The sequence below is a fragment of the Mesocricetus auratus genome, unplaced genomic scaffold (genome assembly GCF_017639785.1).
Source record: "Mesocricetus auratus isolate SY011 unplaced genomic scaffold, BCM_Maur_2.0 Super-Scaffold_100019, whole genome shotgun sequence".
NCBI lineage: Eukaryota > Metazoa > Chordata > Mammalia > Rodentia > Cricetidae > Mesocricetus > Mesocricetus auratus.
In genome coordinates, this window is record NW_024429200.1 from 22,205,554 (window position 1) to 22,223,944 (window position 18,391).

Sequence of the window (18,391 nt, forward strand, 5' to 3'; positions counted from 1 at the left end):
GGACTTCCTCTCCGGGCATGAGCCTCAGTTATTTGTTGGCCACTCCCAAATTTTTGTGCTGCCATTGATCCAGGAGTCTTACAGTCAGGTTTTAGGTCAATGATTTTGTGGTTGGGTTCATTTGCTAACCCCACTACTAGGAGGGATTATAAAAGATGGTTATAATCCTCAAGCTCTGTATCCCCCGTTACTAGGAGACATTGGTGGGGTCACTCTTACAGATTCCATGGAGTTTCCATTGCACTATGTTTCTTCATTGTCCCCAAAGACCCCCCCCCAGTTCCAGTTTCGCCTATTGGCCTCTGCCTGGCCTGAGGACATGGCCCCTGGGTGGAGCATCACTCTACTGGAAGAGTAAGCACTTGTCCATTTTACCATGGAGGACTGGGGAAAAGCCTTTGGATCAGAGGAGGAAGAAACAAACTATTGGAGAGACCTGGCCATGACCTGCAAGCAGAGGGCAGAGGATACATTCACAGGAGGAAGTCTGAGAGCTCCAGGAAGGAAGCTGGGAATACAATGCTGAACTTGTAAATAACCACCTTCGAATGGAGCTGGAGACTGTGGAGGAGAAGATTGAAATGCAGCATTCAGCTGGCAACCACCAGATCTTGACCTAGGAGGATGACCTGACTCAGATGAAAGCCATTAAAGATCAACTGAAGAAATATATCCAGGAATTGAAACAAGTCAATGATGACCTGGGGAGAGCCAAACGACAACAGTCATGTCCCTGGGAGACTTTAAGCTGAGCTTGAACCAAGCAATAGGAAGACATTCCTTCCTGGTGAGAGAGCTGGATGAGGGGAATCTTCTACAATCAGCTCAGAGGTCAAAGGGTTAAGTCAGAGATCTGCAGCAGGAATTGGCTGTTCATCAGAAGCAAGACAAACTATGGACAGCTGTGCCAAGCTCTGAGGAAGCTGGAAGGACAGAAATAGCTATAAAGGCCACAGGCTCTCCCATAGCTCACCAATAACCATCTCTGGGTTGAACATACTGGGTACATTCAGATGTTGTCTAGACAGATCACAACTGCACACTGGATATCAGGTCTTGTTTGAGACCTGCTTTGGAAAGTTGTTGGGGACCTGCTTTGGAAACTTGGAACCCTGGAGCCCAAGCTATCATCATGAAGGAATTTCGTGTATGATCATTCCCCAAGGCAGACAAGTGGGCCAGCCTCAGGGAAAGGAACCAAAAGCAGAGATGGTGCTAACAGATGGCCAAGCAGCACCAGTGTGGGAGATAAAAGGAGAGAAAATTGATACTCCATGAGACTTGTACCAGCTCTTGACATTCACTCTTAGAAGCTGGGACTCTGTGCTAGCCTTGGGAAAACTGCTGTTTCATCCATTAAATATGGCTTGCTCTATCTGAAGGTCAGAGAAACGATTGGAGTTTGGGAAGCCAGTATCAGCTCTCATCACCAGTGCTGCCATCCACACAGGGTGTGGTCAAGCTTTTGCTTTAGGATCAATGGGAACTGTGAACTCACCTATCTTACCTCCTTCCTATCCAGTTTTTGGTTATTGTATTTTCAAGTTGGTTTGCGAAATAAGAGCCAGCATCACCAAAATTCACTTGCTCATGTGCATCCCAAGCTGACAAAGACTGTTGATGTAGACTCTACATCATCCTTGTACTGTGGCCCCGTCCCTATAAGTGTGTGTCATAGAAATGAGTTGGTCTCCCAGAGGTTGCTCTAAGGTATAGATGATGGGGCCACCATTTCATTGGCTGCTGGTGTTTTGAATATGCATAATCTTCTTCATGAGCTCAGCTCAGGTCCTTTCCTCTTTAGCCTATTTCCAGCTAGAGCCATCTTCTGGAACATTCTTCCAGTGCTTTTACAGCAGGGTTAAATTGTGTCTAAGACTGGGAGATTACAGAGGCATAGGGCTATTTTGAACTATAGTCATACACCTTTGACAATTTTTTCTTTTGTAGTTTTGAGATAGGGTTTCTCTCTATAACCCTGCCTGCCCTGGAACTTGCTATGTAAACCAGGCTGGCCTTGAACTCAGAGATCTGGCTGCTTCTGTCTCCTGAGTACTGGGATTAAAGGCATGTGCCACCACTGCCCAGCCCATTGACACTTTAAATCTGCCTCTCATGAAGGTTCTTAGAGATGTGTCTGGCTGTTAGATCAATGAGAGAATATCTTCTGTAGATAAACCCCAACTCCTATCTTTACTGAATCCCCTGCCCTAACGTTGGGATGACATCCCAGACCCTGGACAACTCAGAGTTGGAATGACCTTTATTATGCCATCCCTAATAACAGAACTTCATTCAGGCACAATAGGACAACCAGGGTGACTAAAGCATGAGATTGAGATCTCTGACAGATGCTCCCTTGGGATGTGAAGACATTAGCACAGGATCTGCAGTGTCAGACTCTCTGGTCTCTTCACTGGCAGTGAAGTGCTGCCTCACACTTTGGTCCACAATGAGAAGCACACACTAACTTGCAGACCCCAGGACCCTTCACTTTGCTACTAATTATTTTCTAGTAGATGACACAAAACTGGACTTGAGCTGGACCTAGAATGTTGCCAGTGCTGCTGGCATTCACAAGGTGACCTTAAGCTATGGGGCTATTTGTTCCCCTCAGAGATTCTATCCCCAGAAAGAGGTGGTACTTTACTTCTGATGAAAATTACAAAACAGAGAGATGCCTGCTCTGCTAGTGTGTGTCTGTTCTTCCATGTCTATACTTGTGGCTTTGAAGATCCCTTTTTTGTTCAGCCAAGTAATAAAATAATGGGGGTGGGGATAGATGGTGATTTCTCTGAAGGAAGTAAAAAATAAATAAAGACTTTGTTTTCTTTGAGGAATGCATCACTGGAAGCTGGAGCAGAAATCTTCATTACGTAATATCAAAAACAATAAGGTCTGAATTTTCTGTTTTATACACTTGTGTAGAAGGCAGAACCCAAAGTAGGGAACTCAATATTTAGTTGGGGAGAGTTCCAAGAAAAGTGTTAATAGTGTAGCTTGGCTTTCTTCTTGCCATTTAGAGTAAAAATGTGAGGTGATAATTTAATACAATAAGGAGCAAGCAAACAGGAGCCAGCGTTTGATGATTTCAGAAGTAATCAGCTTATTCAGATACTAAACAATCCTACAACTAATAATTTTGCCATTGGAAACTCATGCTCTAAAGAAAAATTCAACTTTGGCTAGACATTCTTTTTATATAAATTAGAAGCCATCTTATTTTATATATCAATTCCAGTTCCCTCTTTCTCCCATTCTCCCATGCCCCCCACTGACCCCCATCCCATCCCTCTTCTGCTCCATAGAAAGGGTGCAGCCTTCCATGGGGGAATCATCAAAGTCTGTTTGAGGCAGGTCCTGGTCCCTCCCCTGTGTGTCTAGGCTGAGAGAGTATCCCTCCATGGGAAATGGGCTCCGAAAGTCCATTCGTATACTAGGGATAAATACTGTTCCACTACCAGAGGCCCTATAGATGGCCCAGGTCTCCTAACTGACACCACATTCAGGGGGTCTGGTTCTCTCCTACGCTGGTTTCCCAGCTATCAGTCTGGACTCCATAAGCTCCCCTCGTTCAGGTCAGCTATTTCTGTGGATTTCCCCAGCCTGGTCTTTGCTCATCACTCCTCCCTCTCTACAACTGGATTCCAGGCGTTGAACTCAGTGCTTAGCTGTGGGTCTCTGCTTCTACTTCCATCAACTCCTGGATGAATCATTCCTGGGTCCAGGAAGGAATAAAAAAGAAATTAAAGGCTTTCTCAAATTCAGTGATAATGAAGTCACAACATACCCAAGCTTATGGCAAGATAGGTAGACATTCTTTTTGTGAAGCCTTTTGCTGAATGTGTCTGAATCTCAGCAAATCCAAAGAAAAAAAATTAATCAAAAAATATCATGAAGAATTCTGTCTAATGGTCCAGGTCCCTCATGACATATACAAGAAACCCACAATATTTTTTGAAATTGCTGTCCAAACAAAAACACTGTCAGCTTAATCTAAAGGGGCCAGACAAGAAAAGGGAACTAGAGTGCTTCCAAACATCAAACACATAATGAATGAACTATCAGAATGACTCTGCCACAATAGCAAATGTCAAATGTCATGAAAATAAAGGCTAAACATTGATGTTCAGAGACTAAAACTTGTTTAGTTAAGTAACTTACAGAGCTGCCCTAGGCAGAGGACATAGTCTTAAACCACAAACACTGAACAGAGTTCTCTCCATGGGTTTTAAACTTGCCTTAGCTGGTTATGACCATATTGCTCCATTTCTCCTTCTTTGGGGACACGAATGTCTTCTGTGTCTGACCCACCTATGCTTCTCAGAAACAAACTATTGTGCTTCACAGGTCCATCAATAACTAGCAATCTTGCTTCAGAATCCAAAATCTTACACCCACATGAACAAAATTATTTTACAATGTAAGATTTATAAGTCCCTGAATTGATGATAGTTATATGAGCTCTTTACATTAGAATTGCTGCTGTCAATGGGTTAAGAGACTGAAGACTTTTGGAATAGGGCAAATGTGCTTTGCACATGACACAGATGTAACTTGGAACACAACAGACAATGTGCTACAGTTAGTTGAACAGTGGACTGCAAAAGCATTATGTTCATATTTTTATATGTAAGCTAACTTGGATAAAGACTCTTTGCGTAGTTGGTTAATAATCTTGAAATGAGACCCTCTGCATTACAAGTGGGTCCTAAATTCACCGGCATGTGTCCCGACTCCTATAATAAATACATGGAAGAGAACCACATAAAAATAAGAACAGGAGGTGACAAAAAGTTGGAGACCTAGTGGATGATGCAGCCAGAATGCAACAACAACTTAAAAGTTTGAGGCCAAGAAGTAAATATGCTCTCTAGCCTAGCCTTAGTGACACGTTTCAGACTTCTTGATATCAGAACTTTAAAAGTATGAATTTCCTTTGTCTTGAAAGCTATCACATCTGTGGTAATTTGTCATAGAAACCCTAAAAAACAAACACAGTAACAGCACTAAAAATATATGTATGGGGTCCCTGATGCGGTTTTGCAATAAACAGAAGGTGCGAGATTCTACACAAAAGAGAACTACCCTTTTAAATAAGTTTACTACAACATTCTTGAACATATTTTTTATCAAATTCTAATATTAATTGATTTTCCAAGGACACTGATTCCCTACACACACGGAGAATATGCAAAGCACACACACTGTGGGGGGAGAAAGAAGATAAATAGATGATAGATTGATTGACAGATGGTGGCGGGAGAGAGAGATTCTTGGTTCCTAAATGAGATTTGAAAAACTGTTTTGGTATTTTAAAAATGCTTATAATATCCACAGATGATTGCTTTTAGTTTTACTTAACAAATACTTACTTAGTTATATGGGAAGAACTATGGGTAGCTATAAGTAGGAGTGGTTACAATAAAATGAAGAAAATATATAAAAGTGCAAAATAAGAAGCACAAATTTAGAACAAAATATAATCAAACAAAGCATATACAAATGTAATAATAATAGTTATAGAGCAAGAAGGGATGAATTTGAGAAGAGAATATGGATTGGGGAACAAGGTGGTGTTGAGGGTGGAGAAGGGGAAGTGAGTATGATGAAATACATTGAACTCATGTGGGAAATTCTAAAAACAAACAATAAAAATTATCGTAAAATTCTTGGGCATCTTCATGGAGAAAACAGGCATAACCAAAGTGGATTTTTTTTAAATGATGGGATAGAATCTAAGTGGGCAACAGACAATTGTGTACTTCAATAAAAGGGACCGTTCCAGATCAGAGGGACTACATGGACAAAGGTTCAGAAATAGGAACATACTCATGGAAAAGTCAAAGATCTATTTGACCATACTGTATAGAGAAGAATGGCGTAAAACTAGAAATTATACTTTTCTATATGTCACAGATACCAAGAAGGCAGAGTCACACTTAAGGGGGTGATTGGTGGAGAGGAATTAATGAGTTTAGTGCTTTATATCTTTTGTGAGCTCTGGAGTCATTTCTCCAAAAAGGGTCACAGGTGTAGAAAATATCGAAGGACATCTGAGGAGGACCACACCTGGAAATCCCTGAACTTGAAATTTTTTGAGAGGTGAAGGAAACTGCTTTTTTGTTTTGTTTTGTTTTACTTTATTTTATTTCTCCATCTAATATCAGAATGGTGAATTAGAGTGATGAAACTTCTGACTTCTTGTAGGTTATCTGAAAATATGATCCATAATACTGTCCCCAGCAGAGCTCAGAAAATATCCATATACCTAAGATATATTCAAAGTCTCTAGTAGTGGGAGCAGGAAATGCATTTTTTAGTATTCCTTTTATTTTTGAGATTATATTGTTATATCATTTTCTCTTCCCCTTCCTCCAAACTGCCCTGTATATTCGTGCATGCTCTCTTTCAAACCGATGGCTTGTTTTTTCATTAATTGCATATATGTACATGCATATGCATGTATATAAATTTGTATTACTAAATATAACCAGCTCAGGCAGTATAATGTTACCTGTATTATTTTCTCTGGGCTGACAATTTGATATTGAAAAAGCAATGGATGCGCTCTTATCTGGGTAAGGCTTTATTGGGTGTCCAGCTGATGCCTACAGCTGAGAGAATCACCGATCTGGGAGAGAGAGTGATTACAGTGAACTTTGCTTCTAACTTTCCATAACCATGTGAAACAGACAGAACTGGAGCAGCCATGTGCATGCGCACACACACACACACACACACACACACACACACACACACACAAAAGGATTGTCTTAAAACTCCAAAACTTAACCAACTCTCCAATTATCAAGTCATACCAGTATACAGTCTGTCCCTGAGTTCAGGAATGATCTCAGCAACCATAAGTCAGGACTCCACTTACCCTGGAGAAAGATATCTTTACATCAGCCAGAGCATATAAGATGAACACTGATGTCATGTAATCATTGTGCTGAAAGGTACTGATGGGTTCCAACAGGGTAGGATAAACAGTCATCATTCCTAACCTTAAAATGAGCACCTGCCCCAGCAGCCGAAGCGTCATCTGTTCCGGGTCTATCTGAAAATGGTCCAAGGTTTTACTCACATATCAGTCAGTCTTTCCAGGAAGGATTTTGTGAAATGACAGTAATTGGCACAGTCCTGGATTTGGCAGGGTCTGCTGCTTGTCAGTGTTTATGAGGGTCTGTCATCTCTTTGTTTTGTAAAATAGCTGATTTGACCAGGTTCTAAAAAATGCTATTGATTTCTGACAATCCATGTTTCTAATTCAGACATACCACACATTCATTTCTAGTTAGGAAAATAATCTTTCACAATCTAATATTAAACTGCCAAATCAATGTATTATGCTTCCTGCTTATTGTTTAACAAGGGGGGATGGGATGCAGATTAATAAATGTTCTTAGACTAAGCTATCATTTTTATTTTCCTGACATTTTGAAACTGCCCACTGAATATTTATACAATGGTTTCATGTACTATCTATATGCTAGTGCTTACTTTATCCTCAAGTAGGCATTAGCAGTACCTGCACAAATTTCCTTGAGCTTGGCAGTGTACATTTATTGTCTTGGACTCTCCCATTTCTTTCTTTCCTTCATCTTGCTCCTGAACACTCTCTTCTTTCAGAGAACTCTTTCTTCTCCACTCTATGGGTTTGAGGGAAACTTGTCCATCAGGGAATTCTTCCTTCTACCCAAAGCTGTCAACCACATTGTGTTGGCTCATCCACAGACCAACCCCTGACCTGGAAAAGGCACAGTTGTCACTTCCTCCTAAAGATATTTTTAACTGGAGCTGAATTGCTTAGGAGATGCGTAGTAGGGGCATGCAGAGGTGGCCTCTCCTCTCAGATGGTGAAGCTAAGACTATGACTCCAGAGAGGCTGGTGGCCAACCAGGCAGAGGGAGAATAATGGGAGGTGTGTTTCAGCAGCTTCTATTCTAAGAGCCACCCTAACAAAGCCACAGGCACACAAGGTATAAGCACTTGAAATGTGACTGGTGCATATTATCAAAGATAGTCTGAAAACAAAAATGAAAAATAAGTCAGTAATGATCTTCATAATTAATATATTCTATATTTTGAATGTTCATCTAAATAATAAGCATATTAAATTAATTTTATCTATTTCCCTTTTAAATTTTTTAAAAATATTTTTAGTTATAATGTAATTACATCATTTCCCCCTTCCCTATTATTTCTCCATTCCTTTTCACATACCTAACCGTGTTTTCTTTCAAATTCAGGCCTATTTCTCCTCTATGAAAATACAACCTGCTCAGTCCATACAATACCAGTGACATGTATATGTTTTCAGATCTGACTATATTCTATCACTGGCCATGCTTTGTATTTCTTTTTATCATTTTTTATTTTAATTTTAAATAGCTTGTTTTACATGTCAATCCCAGTTCCCTCTCCCTCCCCTCCTCCCGCACTCCCCTTCCACCCCCACCCTCCCACCCTATTGCCAAATCCTTCCACATAGGGGATATCTAGAGTCTGTCATTTTACTCTGGGTAGGGTCCAGGCACTCCCCTAAGAGTCCAGGCTGAGAGAGCATCCCTCTTTGTGCTATAGGCACACGAAGATTGTTTGTATACCAGGGATAGACACTGATCCACAGCTCAGGGCCCCATAGGTTGCCCAGGCCTTCTCGCTGACACTCACATTTGGGGGGTCCAGATCAGTCCCATGCTGGCCTCCCCAATGTCATCATTGCACAAAAATTCAATTAACTGCAGTCAGAATGGAGAAGTCATAACCTCTCATTTTTCCCAAGGGTCTTCCGTTTCCAAAGGACACGGTTCTTCCCCCCAAATGGCCAAGTGAGCTGTGAGCAACTAGGGCAGAATTAAATCTCAATCCTATCATCATGACCAACTATGTAGGAACAGACATCAATGCCAAAGGCATACAGCTAGACTCCCTTAAAATGAGGTTTTTTAACAAGTTATCTCCATTATGAGCTGGCATGTGAGAGGAAGGTATGTTTCAGAAAATCGCATGTTTTTACTTCTATGTGCTCTTTCTCATGACTGACACAGCTGCAGAAGCTGGAAGGACAACATTGGATACTGCATGTTGAGAACAGTCTTCTTAAGCTATGATGGGTAATGAATTTCTACCTTTTGAGCCCTTGCATAGTCAGTTCTGTTTGGCCGCAAAAGCTATGAGGACAACACTGGACACTGGATTCTGAGGACAGTCGTCTTAAGCTATCATGAATTAATGAATTTCTATCTTGTTGGTCCTGTGCATAGTTGGTTCTACTTGCTAACTCTTTGTAACTTGATATACCCTGTTAGACAGATACTCTCAAAAGCTCCTGAGAACCGAAAGGATATAGGACAAAGGAAATCAGAAGATACCAGTCAGGTGGATGTAACTGAATCTAATGATCATTCCTCGCCATAGGGAAATGCCCACAGTAGAAACACTCATTCTTATCTATCAAGACAGGATCGTGTGTTTTTGTTGGTTCCACACTCCCCTTCCTCTCCCATCTAATAATCTCTTTAAAATGGGAAGCTTTCATTAAACAAAGCAGGTATGGATCAAAACTTGATTTCTATGTATATTTATAATTTCTGGAAGATTTTAGAATTGTAATTGTACATTGAGTAAGAAATGTCTGCCCTTACCTGTTGACTCATTCAATTCCTTGAGGGCCCATATAGAAAAAAGTAAACAAGAGGGAATACTTTCCCCTTTATTCTTGAGATGAGCTATCCATCATTTCCTGATTTTGAATATCAGAGTTTTTGGTTCATGAACCTTCAAATGTTGATGGTTCCTCTGGTCTTGTTTTCAGGCATTTAGAGTTGGACTTAGGAACTAAAATTCACTGAAGGAATCACATCTATATTAAGGATCTGTATAACTGGCCATGTTGATGTTTAAATATACTCCAAATATTGGGAGAACGACATAGATGGATTTCAAGTTAGAGGCCATTCTGGCCTATGTGATGAAACTATTCCAACACAAAAACAAAAGTTACCTGCAATATTTTTCATTGTCTCTGACCACATAAATTGTGATTTTGCATAGATGGAAGTTAAAGAACTTAGTCCTTTTAATACCCAAGTACCTTCCTTCTTTCATTCCTTCCTTCTTTTCTATTCTTTTCTAGTCAAGTAGAGTCTGCTCACCTCCATTCTATTCTGTTCTTTCTTGTTTATTTGGGTTTTGTTTTGTTTTGTTTTAGCTAAAGTCACATTTGCAGTGCTGGCTAATCTGGAACTCACTATTTAGTCATGTCAGCATGTCAGCCTCAAATTTATAAGCAGACCTCATGCCTTGATCTCCTGCATGCTGTGAGTATGTTTAATATATGACCCAACCATCTCAGAACTGTATTTATATATCTAAATTAATATAGTCACTTCCACTTGGCCTTGCCTCATAAAGTATCACTATGCTGAGGATCAAGTTTTCTATGCATGAACCATAGAATAATACATTCAAACCATACCACCCATACTCAGATTAAGGTAAACTCAAATAAAGACAAACCTAAAGAAAGCATACTGAATTCCAAAGACAAAGAAAAGAAATCTTAAGGCTGCCTTGGGAAATATATATACAATATAAAAATCACATATTTATTACTAGATTGAATCTAGAAGACAGTGAAACATCTTTTTGCATAATCTTTTTACTCTTTTTTAATTTTTTATTTAAATTAGAAACAAGCTTGCTTCATATATCAGTCCTAGCTCCCTTTGCCTCCCCTCCTTCTCCACTCAGCTCCCCAGGGAGGGTGAAGCTGACAGTGAAACATCTTAAAATGAAAAACAAAAGGAAATATCAACCAAGAATTTGATAGCCAATGAAAATACCCTTTACAAGTAAAGCATAAATAAGCTTGCTTGTAGTGATATATTATTTATGATTTATTAAAGCTCGACTGAGGATTCAGAAAAACAAAGTCAGCCTAGATATATAGAGATCAGGCAGTGGTGATACACACCTTTATTTCTAACATCCAGAAGCTAGGAGCTGGTGGTACAAACCTTTAATCCTAGGACTCAGGATTAAGAGATAGACAGATCTCTGTGAGTCCAAGGCCACCCAGATCTACTCAAAGAGAATTAGAGCTCACACCTTTTATCCTAGGACTAGAGGGATATAAAAGATAGGAGCAAGCAGTTGGTAGGAGGCATTCCAGTCTCCAGCCACACTGAGGACAGATTACATTTTGAGACTTGGTGAGAGCTCATAGAGACAGGATCAGCCCATTCAGTCTGAGGTAGAGGCCAGAAGCTAGAGGTAAGCAGCTTTGCTTCCCTGATCTTCAACTTGAACCCCAATGTCCATGCTACACTTGCTATCATTCATGGAAGGACTAAGAGGATCCATTGCATGCCTACCTGTTCTAAAAGAAATGTTAAAGCTACTAAGCTACTAAGCCTGATCATAAAAAGAAAGAAGTTTGCTCCTTCATGAAGGAGGCCATGGTATCAGAAATAATGTGAGGGCAACAATTAGTAATAGACTGTGTTTCTTAAAATAGTTAAGACATTTCAAAGTAAAAACACTCATTATCTGGAGCATCATCAGTATATGGCCATGCTATATTTCAATTAATAAACCTTACAGTAGTTCAATATATGCATGATAGTAAGTATTCTGCCTTTTACTAAAATAACAAAATATTAGTTCTTTGTAAAGAAAGGAAAAGTGTATATTAAAATTTCTAGAGCACCTTGTAATAAATGTAAATAAAAGTAGTCACAAAGCAACAGTTATTTTGTGCTAGAATGTTCCAAAAAGCTGAAGAAATAAAACTTACGATCATTCAAAAGAATGCAGTATGTGGAAGGTAGAAAAAAACACACACAGAAAACAAAAATTATTTTTAATTTGGTGGTTGATCTAAATTCATCTGTAACAATAATTACACTAAATATAAATGACTGCAGACACTAAATAAGAGGCAGAGACTGTTGTGTTGAGTGTGTTTGTAAAAAGACTCAGTATATGCTATCTATGAAAATTTTGCTTTAAATATAGTTAGATGTATAGCTTAATGATAAAATGATGGAAAGATGATACATATATATAACTTAATCTATGTAGAAACAAATCAAGAGAAAGAAAGCTAGAGATATTTTAATATCATAATGTGGATTTCAGAATAAGACAAGGATACCCACAAATACAGTACATCCTAATAATAGAAGACATAACCCATCAACAGTCAGAACCATCTCACAGACCTATACTTAACAGTAGTTAAAAAATAAATAAGGCAAATACCAATGGAGCTGGCAGGAAAACCAGATCATTCAAAACTTCCTCTTCAAACATCAGCACTCACTCTCTGTATTTGATAAAACAAGTAGATGCAAAATCGCAAGCATATGGGAGGCATGAACACTATCAGCCAACCTGACTTAATTGACATTTAAAGGTTGCTTCAGCCAAAAACAGCAGAATACGCATTATCTTTAAAGTGCATATGAAATATTCAAAAGAACACATCCATAATACATAATACAAACCTTAACAGATTTAAAGTAAATGAAGTCATGCAAAGTATGAAACTAAAATAAAAACTCACTATTGCAAAATATTTTTTAAATCTCAAAATATTAAAAAATTACCATATATCTAAATAAATATGCTGCAAAGTAAGATGCCTCAGGGTAAATTTTAAAACATTTGAACTCAATTTTTTAAAAATATTATGTTTCAAAATTGATGACTTATATTTAAGGTTTTCCTTAAAGGAAATTTTCAGGCAATAAAAGTTTATTTTATATAATGAAAAAATCTTAAACCAATAACCTAGCTTACATTTTAGGGAATTCATAAAAGCCACTTAAATACACACTTATAAAACAAAATCATTGGTAAAGGCAAAATTAAGAACCAATAAAATCTTTTAAAGGAGAACAATAGAGTAAATCAATAGAAACAAAAATTACTATTTAACCAGATAAAGCTGCTGTGCTCTATACTGACTGGCCAAGAAGAGAAACAGTGCAAACCCAGCATCTTGAGTGAGGAGTCATCTCTATAAACAAGATATTAAGAGAATAGAAGAGTGACTCCAAGTATATATATATCTTTACCTTGGGTGAATTATACCATTTTCTTTTTTGTTTTGTTGTTGTTGGTAGTGATGGTGGAGGGGGGTTATTTTTTAAAGACAAGGTCTCTCTACACAGTCTTGGCTGTCCTGGAACTCACTATGTAGATCAGGATGGCCTCAAACTCACAATAATCTACCTGCCTCTTCCTCTCAAGTGCTGGAATTAAAGGTACGTGTAACCATGCTTTGCTGCAATATAGCATTTTCTTGAGAGTCATAAGTGGCTAAGGTTACCTAACAGGTACTAGCCCGGGCATTCTAATGTTTCTTAGATAACTTTAATGTGTAGTTTTCTTAGTCACTGTTCTATTGCTGTGAAGAGACACCATGAATACAGAAACTCTTATAAAGGAAAACAGTTCATTTGTCTTGCTTACAGTTTCAATTATTTAGTCCATTATCAGGATGACAAGAAACATGACAGCACAAAGGCTGACTTTTTAGCTGAGAGTTCTACATTGGGATAAGCAGGCAGCAGGAAGAGAGAGATGGTGATTCTGGACTGAGCATTTAAAACCCCAAAGCCCAGTGATACACTTCCTCCAACAAGGCCACACCTACTCCAATAAGGCCACACATCTTAGTTCCTCAAGTAGCACCAGTTCCTAATGATGAAGCATTCAAATCCATGAGCCTATAGGGGCCATTCTTATTCAACCCACATTAACAGTTGACAAGATTCCAAGAAATAAAATTTTAAACATTAGATCCAGAGTATTTTCCATGAGGGTGGGTTCACTAGCATTTAAAAAGAGAAATTGAAAATTCTACATGGTCTCCTCTAGAAGTTGAAAGAAAAGTACTTATTGAATCAATTAATGGAAGCAACATTGCCCCTTCTGTACAGCCCTGTTATCCTACTCCTGGGTCTCTACCCAAGTGGAAAAAAGTGGCATCAGTGCAAAACCTCTATACATGTATATGGATGTTTCATTTGTAATCATCAAAACCAGGAAAAGCATTAGATGCCCTATCAATGGGCAATAGATACATAAATTGTGTCGATTTCATATAATAGACTTAGAAATAAAAGGAAATGAACTCTTAGTTCATGTAAGAATATGATGAATCACAAACACATTGTCCTAAGCAGAAATTAATAATTAAAAACAGATCTGGGTGGGATGGCACCCACCTATAATCCTGTGATTCAGGGGGCCGAGACAGGAGGATGACAATTTGAAGACCAGTGTGGATCACAGGGTTGGCTGAGCTACGTAAAGATGCTAGTGAGCATGTCTTACTTGGAAAAAAAAAGAGGTGCTGTGTAGAACAAAGTGGGAGGGAGGAAAACAGAAAAGCAGACTTATAAGGATAGAGCACAAGTCAGAGATTCCCAGTGTCCAAGAGAAATACTGGGCTAGACCATAGTCACTACAGTCAAAACGGGGAGTGTGGGGTGCATAGGAGAAAGACTGAGCTAGACCATAGTCATCACAGTCAAAAGGGGGATGTGAGGTGTGGAAAGGCACTAACTAGAAAAACCAAGTTTTATCCACAGACCCACAAATTAGAAAGAGAAAACTGACTCATGCAAATTGTTCCCTGATTTCCTCACAAAAGCTTAGAAAACACATACACACACACCACTAAATTAATTAATCAATCAACTAATTAATGTAATGAATTTTATGTAAAAATAATAGCATAACCCTAGGTAGAGGCAATTTTCTTAAATAAGGCCCCCAAATTAAAAATTGTTAATAAGAAATAAGAATTAAGAAGATTAATAAACCTGACTCTCTCATAAGTCTAATTTATCAAAGAATACCAACTGAGTTGTGAAAATGCCAGTCCCAAACTGTGAAAGATATCCAAAGGACTTACAGTCTGAAAATGATTATGTTCCACAGCATAAATGCTTGTGAAGTTCTTCATAGCACAACAAATAAAGGGTAAGCAACCAATTGGAAATGAGAAAACTGTAGGCATGTTTCACAGGTAACCATCTCTGCTCAGAAAAAAAATATGAGTATCACATATTCCTGTATGTGAGATACTTGTATACTACTTGTGCATAGTGCTTAAAAATATACCTGTGTTATTAAAGAGAAACGCTGCAAGAGGAAGCATACAAAATCCAGTTGAACATTGACATCTGTGTGTTCTCCCCTCCCTCCCTCCCTTCCTCCCTCCCTCTCTCTCTCTATCTCTGCCTCTCTGTCTTTTTTCCCTCCCTCCTTCTGTTCCTCCCCTTCCTATCCCTCTCCTTCAAAATACATAAACACACACACACACACACACACACACACACAACCAGTACTAATGTATTTCCTCTAGTATTGAATACATACATTAGCTTTATATATGATTTATTTTTTAATGGAGGGAAAGATTTCCTTTGCCTTTTAATCACTACAAAGGGGGAAGATTAGCAATTAGTAAATGTGTATGAGATTCTGTCTACAGGACGGATTAAGCTAAAAAGCATTTCAGCATTGTTTTTGAGTCAGGGTTGGAAGTAAACATTCAGATTGCACTTTCCTTTCCTTTTTTTTTTCCTTAAGTAGAACAGAGATTCATACCTGAAGGCAGAGGAAGTCAAAGGAGACATGCCATCATTATAAACATTTATTGGAGAGTTGCCAGGCCTGTACTATGAACTTTCTGCAGAAACATGGAGAGGTTTAAAAGCACATCTGGGTAGTGACAGTCCACAGCTGGTCAATCTCCATCTCAGGGCACTCTCAGTCATTCAACATCTATCTAAAAATAACAATAACATCTTCAACCGGGCTTGCCATTTTTAAAATCAAGCAGAACTTTCTGAGAAAACCATGAAGCTGCAGTGTGCACAGGTCTGAAGTTTTCCTTGTCTGTGATCTTTTTTGGAGGAGAAACATGCCACTATTGAGCTTTGATGGTGAAGCTGCTATGCTTAGCTTTGCTAGTTGCTTCCACTGCTGGGGTTCACAGTGGCCATATTTGTACCATCTGTACCTGTGTCTGAACTGCAACCCTGCAGACCAAGGCTGCAATTCCAAATTGTGTGGACACAATGCCAAAGCTGTCAAAACCCTTTCTGAACCTCCCTTGTCTGGTGCCACACATTACCAGACAACCTGCTTCCAGAGGTGAAGTAGCATTTAGATAGAGCACCTCACTTTTAACTTAACCCTTACTGTTTAAACAGTGGGACTTAGCTATGAAGCACAAAAGCAATTTTGATGCCCCTAAGATGCCACTGGTCTGCTGCTGTTTCTCTTCATGCTGGACTAAAGGTTTAAACAATTACAAATATTTATATGAATTACCAAATGCAAAATATATATCTACATGCTTTGGAGCAGAGAACAAAAACACTGTGGCTCATGAGCCCAGCTTGGACACAGCTCTGAACATTTGTTTGCATATTGTCTACTGCTGTTCCCTTGTCATAATAGCGCAATTAAATAATCGCAAGAGAGACTATAACACAACTTCAAGGTCTGAAAATAAAGTTTTAATTCCCCCTCCCCCCCAAAAGAAGCAGTTTGCTCCTCTCCCCTCAGGGCTCAGGACACTTTGCAGAAGAGGACGTAGAAAGATTGGAAGAGTCAGAGCAATGGAGGAACCAAAAGGATGTCTCCCAGAGCCAAAAGGAACATGCACATGTGAACTCACGGACACTGTGACTGCATGCACAGGACCTGCACAAGTCTAAGCCAGATGAGGTCCCAGCGCTGAGACCAGGAAGTGGACACGAGCTCCCATCCCCAACTGGATTCTATCTCCAACTGACAACACCTCACAAAGGTAAAATTAGTTTTCTCAGTGGAGACTCATTGGGTATACAACCCACACTCAAGTGCAAGCCCCATGGCCAGCAGTAGATGAACAACACAAAACTGGACTCACTGGTGTTTTTTTGAGATTTTTTTTTGTCTGAGCTTTTTTTTTTTTCAGTCCCTGTCTTTTGCTTATATATCATGTTTCCCAATGTTGTGTTTTGGGAGTGTTTCTGTGTGTGTCTACATTTGTATATACTTTTCTTGCTTTTTCTTTGTTTTTCTCCCTCTATTTGTCTGTTTTGTTCTATTCTGGTTTGTTTGTTGTTTGCCTGATTCTTTTCTAAAGAGAGAGAGAAAGAAGGCATGTAGAGTTGGATGGGTGGAGAGGACCTAGGAGAGGAGGGACGGGAAACTGTGATTAGGATACATTGTATGTAAAAAAAAAATCATTTTCACTTAAAGGGAACAGAGAAAGAAAACGTTTGCCTAGACAGCTTTATGTAAAATTTTCATTTTCTTTGGTTTTATTTTGTTTCTCAATAACATGTTTGGAAAGTAGAAACCTTCCTTATTGCTTCATTCTCTTTGGAGCATTCAACCCTTTCAAATGACTTGCTGAAACTCACAAGCTAGGATGGCTCTCACTTGTTATATGTCTGCCTGTATAACAAAGTACACATGGAAGGTAATATAGTAATAGACCTGCATAGAATCCTTACTACGCAGAATGTGAGATGAGTCCAAAGGAGCCAGATCCATGCTCTTTCTCTCACACTACTAATACATTTTGGATGAGATGGTACACTACAAATAATAGGCAAAATTGTGGAACCCAATCTAAATTTAAGCACTGCTTTAGCAATTATGTGCTAGCTGTGTGGTTTACCCTCTGCCTGCTACATTTTCTTCCTCTGTCATATAGAATTGATAGCAATATGGTCATCAGGCTCGTGAAATTAAATTTCATTTAAAAGATCATATGTAGCTTTACAGTCTGCACAAATCTTCTCATTCTGCCATCTCCCATTTAGATGGGAATTTAAAAGACCTTGTAAGGGGATAAGTCAAGAAAGGAGAATAATGGAGAAAGAGGATGAAGGAAGGCAGAGGCAATGTCATCTAAAGAATGAAGGTGCTTTTCTGCTTTCCTGACTCACACTGCTATTGCTGGAGTTGAGAAATAATTTGTCACCTAGAAACATGAGCGCAACTTCAATATGCGGGCCTTCAATCAAATTCTTGGAAAACATAAGTAATTGCTTGTTAATTTGAACAAGTGGAATCTGTGGAACGGCAGATGTCTTATTCCTAGTTAGGGCTCACTTCAAACTTCGTGGGTCCTGAATGATATGTGAGCTCATTCTCACTACATGTGTATTCATAAGCAATAGCTGATTTCATAAGCTCCAGGAGAATACTTACCTTTAACTAGTAATGAGCTCTTGCTTGGAAAATTGTCCTGAAAACCTATTACTGAGGTGAACTCATTGTCATTTATCTCCCTACAGGTAATGGAGGTTATTTGCAGCACCGTGGTTAGTGCCTCTTTGAGAACAGGTATGGCCTCATT

At 39.0% G+C, this 18,391-nt stretch overlaps 1 pseudogene; it reads left to right on the plus strand.

The window, feature by feature from the left end:
* Positions 1-376: 376 nt before the first annotated feature.
* Positions 377-1,578, plus strand: LOC101824555 (annotated as a pseudogene).
* Positions 1,579-18,391: the final 16,813 nt, after the last annotated feature.